The sequence below is a fragment of the Meleagris gallopavo genome, chromosome 11 (assembly GCF_000146605.3).
Source record: "Meleagris gallopavo isolate NT-WF06-2002-E0010 breed Aviagen turkey brand Nicholas breeding stock chromosome 11, Turkey_5.1, whole genome shotgun sequence".
Classification (NCBI taxonomy): domain Eukaryota; kingdom Metazoa; phylum Chordata; class Aves; order Galliformes; family Phasianidae; genus Meleagris; species Meleagris gallopavo.
The window spans coordinates 15,862,868-15,868,867 of NC_015021.2; the positions used below are offsets into that span (position 1 = coordinate 15,862,868).

The window sequence follows — 6,000 nt, forward strand, 5'->3', positions numbered from 1 at the left end:
GTTATCTTTGTCTAATAGGACACTGTTTACAGAATGAAAAGACTGAACATGGACATTTGGCTCCAAACTTTTGGTTTAAATTAAGCCTTAATGAGTTCATGCTTTTTTTCGCAGTAAGATTTTCAAGCCAGAATATGACGGAATAAAAGTCAGTTTGATGGCACTACTATTTTTAAAAACTTGAACAGATTTTGCAGCACTAAAAGCCTAGAAAATAGGTTTCTTTATTTAGTAGCAGAAGGCCTGATCCAGTTGCCATGAAGTCAAGGCAAATTTCCCATTGACTCAGAAAAATTTTCGTCAGCATGGAAGCCCAGATGAGATTCTTCCCAAGTATGTTGATGACACACCTTGATTCCAACAGACCAGTGTGTTTCTAAACAGAGGTGAGCAGAGAGGAAATTCAGGTACTGGTTCCATCTCTAGAAATGCTTTCAATTTGTCTTAAAAATGCATTGTGTGTGACTTCTGCAACACTGTAGTTACTGAGATCTTTCATTGCAGCTGCCTTCCCAGGTTTTGATTAAAAAAAAAATCTGCACTGATAATTACAAAGAAGTGGTTTGGAAGACTCAACAGCTCCAATAACCCTCCTGTAAGGGTGCTGTTAGAAAAATTAAGTTTGGCCTGCACAGCTTTAAAGATGCTCATGCCAGATTGACGCAGTATTGGGAAGGTGGAAAATAACCTATTTCTGGGATGGAAAAGTGAATTATGACCAGGGTGTAAAAGAGAACAGTCTAAAGCTGATTTAATCTGAGCCACACTATCTAAGATGCCAAAGGCTTATTCTGGCAATGAGGAAGAGCCAGAGCATGGGTGCAGTTTGGGGACCCCTGCTTCTCATAGGCCACAGCCCATATGTCAGGATGTTGAGTTTCACACTTTTTTACGGCTTTTTCAGTCCCTCTGAAATTGATGTGGCATAAACTTTCAGCTGATATTTGCAGGCCAACTGCACTGTTAAGAGTGTTATCAGAACCCAGTGGCACCCATGGACAGTAATCCATCCAAAACAAACTGTGCTGGCACAAACTGCCATCATTACATTGTCCCATAAATGGATACTTGCGTGAATTAACATAACAGCCCTGAGCTCTGCAGGCTCTTGTATGTTGCCTAGGAAGTCGCATGGCTCAAGTCCCATTTGTTTCTAAAGCAGACTTGCTAGCTTCCTCTCAAGTTTCAGCCCACAGAGCTGCTGGACTTCCAGCAAAGTAAACACTCCAATGCAGATTCTCAGCAGTCAGTCCCCAAGTGCTTTTCCCTAGGGGGCACAACAGGGATGTCCACAAACTTTCAAAATAAACATAATTCAAGGTGACAGTGGCACACCAGGACTTGCATTAAGGATACATCAGAAGAAGTAAACTGCAGGCTGGCAGAATGGAATATAGCAGGTCAAATGGTATGGTATGAAAAAAACCTACTTGGCTTGATATAAAACCTTCTAACAGTTCAACTGGTTCAGCGAAAGTACTGTCAGTTGTACAACTACCGTGAATTTAATCAATTATGTCTAAAGACTTCTTATTCCTTGTCATTAGAAATGTGAACATCTTAGAGACGCTCTTGAAGATGAGATTCATTACGCTAAAAAGTTACTAGCCTGAATATTTCCTTAAGAAACATATTATTCCATCTCGAATAAATTAAAATAGATCAAATAAACAGCTCCAAAAGTTGGAAGACATGATTTATTGCTCATCCAGTTCTGCCTAGCTAGAGTGGTCCATACAGTTTTCCATTATGGCTGTTATGAACTGTGGGTGGTCCTCTTCACTGTACTATACGAGCTGGAGCACAATTAGGCATGTTAGGGACTGTCACCGCATTTTAGGATCTCCTAGTTCTTGTTCACTGTAATCACACTGCTGTGCACAATATGGCATTTGAGATGACCTTTTGAGCAAAAGTCCTTGTTTCAGAGATATCAGAAATTGGAAAAAATCAGTTTGATATATAAACAAAGTTCTTTAACTCTTCTGAGCAGATACAATCAAAACTTTGGGTGCTGATATACATGCTGCTCTCTTGATGGAACCAGCCTATAGCCTTAGTTGGGCTTTCAGGTTTTTCTTGTTCATCTGTGTTTATTTATATATTGATATTAAAAAAAATAAAATAAAATACAGGACTGTCTGTGCAGTAGTCACCTACCCAGCATTCTGGTTTGCTATTCATTTATTTACTGTTCCAGTGCTACTTGGATAGAAGATTGTAAAACCTTAAGTACCCAAGAACCTCCAGCTCTTTCAGAAGAATCTCTTTTTTATTCAAATCAAAGCAATAAAACCTAAACAGCTTTTCTGTCTTCCTCATCCCAGTGTATACATATTTTCCAGTAGTTTCAGAACTACATGATCTCTCTACAGAAATGAGCTCATATTTTCATCTCAGCACTTACCACGTTTGAGTAGTGCAGACAAGCTGCGATGACAATCCTTCCACTGCAAATCAGGAAGGTATAGCATCAGTCTTGGAAACCAGTGGAATGAAGCAGCCGTGCAAGCAGGATTTTTGGAAGGTGAGAAGTCCCATAATACCTGCAGAGGTGGGAAGACAATTTTAGAAAGCCCAGCAATGAAAAAGGAGTTAATGTCTGGTTTTGCACAGTCCTTGCTTACTGCTCTGGCTGACCTCTGGAAGATGTCTGCAGGGGCAGAGGTTTGCTTACATACTTTGTGCTTTTTAAGTATCAAAGGGCCCATCCATTGCCAGGTGAGGTCTGATCCCTATGGCCTAGTTATAACAACCTGAAACAAAATCACCACTGAGCTATGTCTTTCACTTGGAGAACATCATTTTCATGCTGTCTCTCTGCAGTGCTCTTCTTTGGCCTGATGCCTACCAGCCCCATTCCAAAGAGTGGGACTAGATCACTGGTGTAGTCATTGTGGTGTCACCACCCCAAACCTGCTGCCTGCAGGCAGGAGCTCTCATGCTCCTACATTTGCCTGCATCTCACTGCTGTCTCCTGCACCAGGATGATCCTTGTTATTTGATGCTTGCACAAGTCCTGCTCTGTGTCTAGTGCTTTTAGATGCTATAGTAATGCTACAAGACATAATATAAACTTAAAAATTTACCACTCCTTGTATCCAGACACTCCCAAAGTAGAACTTGGGCCCCATCCAGGCAGACAGTATAAAAACACATCAGAAGAGATGGACATCTTCATTTCAAGGAATTCAAATAGATCCTTACAGGCGAAAAATGGGAAGGGGATGGAACACGGGAAGGGACTTGCCAGAGGTTATAGATGAGATCAATAGCTAGGGCTTTAGCTTGCCAGTGCCATGACATGTCTTGCTCTGGACCAAACTTGGAAAGTTTGGTTTCCCTGTCTATGTATTCACTCATGACGCTGATTTTCTGTTCACACCAACAATGAGGACACAGGACCTCCAATCATAGTCAAAATAGCATAGTACCATCTCGTTGAAGTCTTTGGTCGGTAACGCGGGGTGAGAGTGACACTGAGTTCTCTCTGAGTGAGAATGAAGCAATTTTGAAAGTTCATAAAACAGAGCCAGCGGAGTATGTCAAATAAAAGTGTGCTTCAAGACGCAGCAAATATAAGCACAGCATTTTCAAGGAGCGCTCACAGCTAAGCATCAGGGTATCTGGTTATAAAGCTCAGATACCTACTGGAGGAAAAGCAATTGTTTTTCCTAACAAACAGAAGCACAGTCTGTCATAAGGAAACCACGTTTTAGAAAATTGCAAATAGTAACAAGCCAAGTTACAGACCTGTTATTAAGCACCTCTCCTCTCTATTTTGCAACAGGATCCTGTTCTTTCCACACTCATCTCATGCATGCATAAAACAGGAGGGTAGCCCCCAACTTTATCAGTGCTCATGCTTGCTTCCCCTCATGAGTCAACCTCACTGGCACATAAGTGCTTCTATTCATTTTTATAAGCCAGGAGGAACTTGTTCATCAGAGTTCATCATGGCTCTGTATTTTTTCCCCTCCATTTGATTTTAAGAGTGGGCCAGCCCCAATATTTGAAACTCCTCCTGCCTGGTTTCTTTTCATTCTCTCTTTCTTCCTTCCTTCCTTCCCCCTTCCCCCTCCCTCTGTCTCTTACTCTGTCCCCTTCAGAAGCCCTCAGGATGACACTGCTCATTGATGCTTCTCCTTCATTAGCATTTCAGCAACTTGGCTCAGTAGTTTCAGAGACAATCCGTCATGAGAAAACTGAAGAATGTGCCCCATTTGCATGATTCTGTGCCAGAATGCAACTTTTTCTCAGCTGTTCATTGTGTAATTTCCCCTTCCCTTCAACTTTCCCATGAAGTCCCAGAAATCATATTATAGAATTCCAGACCAGCTGAAATGCTCCAAAGATTAGTGTTATGGGCATTTTTAAGCAACCTCCCAGCTATACAAAGAGAATCACATACATAAAAAACATGGTTTTACTTTCTGTTATTACAAAAAGCAATGTGCCTTAGATGAATAAAGTTCTTTGAATCTATAAGGAGGAATTTATGCCCCATGATGAGAACGATCCAATAATTGTTGTGAAACCTTAGGCATATTTTTAACTTCTATTTGTCCTTCCTTAATTATTTTATTCCCCTTACAATTAAATGTTTGTAATCCATTTTGAGAGTCTTTCTGACATGAATGGATATGCAAACAACTTGATTGAAATGCTCAGTGCATATGACTAAAAGTTACTGGCTCTCACACATCAGCAGAACAAATCAAGCTTTTGGTTAGTTGGTTTTAGAAATCAAAAAGTGGTTTATAAAAAGGGACAGGCAGATAAAACCTGCTTCTAATTACTTTCTTGAGGGCATCCGAGTTTGTAAAAATAAAGAGTTGATTATATTAAAAGTAAGCAAGAAACTGAAAACTGGTGTAAAGCAACCAAACTACTTTGTCAATTAAAATGTATCCCATTAGGAAAATTAGGCACCTGTTCCACAAAAGCTGGACAATAGCGCATGGGAGGAGAACACTGCATTTTAACAATCTGGTTGCTAATTAAATTCTTTACTTTTTCCTATGTACACCAATAACTATCATTTTTCCCATGTCATTTTTAACCTACCAAAACAGAACTTGTTTTTAATTATTTTGCCACTGAAGAACAACAAAAAAACCCCAAGATTTCTTCTCTTCTTTCACAGCCATTGCACAGAAAATATAAAAACATAAATACACATTTGAGGCACAACTAGGAAAATAACCTTTAAAAATAGACGCCTTTTAAAATAGATTTGTGTCCCCCCTACTCCTGGTTGGTGGTGTAAAAAGCACCCTTGCTGACTCAGGTAAGTACACTGAACAAATGTACGCACACCCACACACACCATACGAGCATATAGTTATCAATGCAGGTGCATATGTATATACGTATATGTGCTAATAAAATCCCATCAAAATAAAACTTGCCAAGATCGCAATGTCGTAAGCAGATAAATTAGAGTCCTTCAGATGCGAACGGTAAGTTTTTCGGTGAGAAGCTCACACGGTGATTAGGGTTTGGTTGTGGAAGATTGCATTAATTATAGGTGACTGGTTTTCCTCTCAGAGGACAGCTCAGGTCCCCCTGCTCCCCCTCGGCAGCTCATCTTAAATTGTTGTCTAACCTTTTCCTTAATTCAGCTCATCTTGAGCTGATGGGAACTGCTTTCATTCCACCTCTTGTGGAGGTAATGAAACAATCTTCTTATTCACTTGGTTCCTCTGAGCCGGTGACACACAACAAAAAACCCAGGGCCCTGATTAATGGCCGCTAATTAGCAATGTTAATGACCAGGTGTCCAAGAGCATGGCCAGCTCCTCTCAGCATGGAGTGATCCCTCAATGAGGGCCCTGCAAATCCAGCCCCAGTGACCCTTCCCCTCAGCTGCCAGTAATGAAGCTGAGCTCTCTCATTACACCCAGGAGAGGCGCAGGGGGAGGCCTAGGTCTTGAGAGCCAAACCTTTTCCTTCGGGTCTAGTGGGCCTTCCATTAATTAAGGTCAGCATTTTTGCCTC

General features: G+C 40.9%; 1 long non-coding RNA gene across 6 annotated transcripts in view; it reads right to left on the reverse strand.

The window, feature by feature from the left end:
- LOC116217057 overlaps positions 1 to 6,000 on the reverse strand; it is a 306,245-nt gene that overhangs the window by 42,918 nt on the left and 257,327 nt on the right. For 3 of the 6 annotated variants that reach the window (XR_004160972.1, XR_004160973.1, XR_004160969.1), the window contains 2 exons: positions 2,408 to 2,546; positions 1,689 to 1,918 (listed from right to left, as the gene is read on the reverse strand). This is a non-coding gene — a long non-coding RNA (uncharacterized LOC116217057). Of the gene's footprint in view, positions 1 to 200; positions 377 to 1,688; positions 1,919 to 2,407; positions 2,547 to 6,000 lie in introns of those variants that run through there. The other 3 variants (XR_004160970.1, XR_004160971.1, XR_004160974.1) reach the window with 3 other exon arrangements.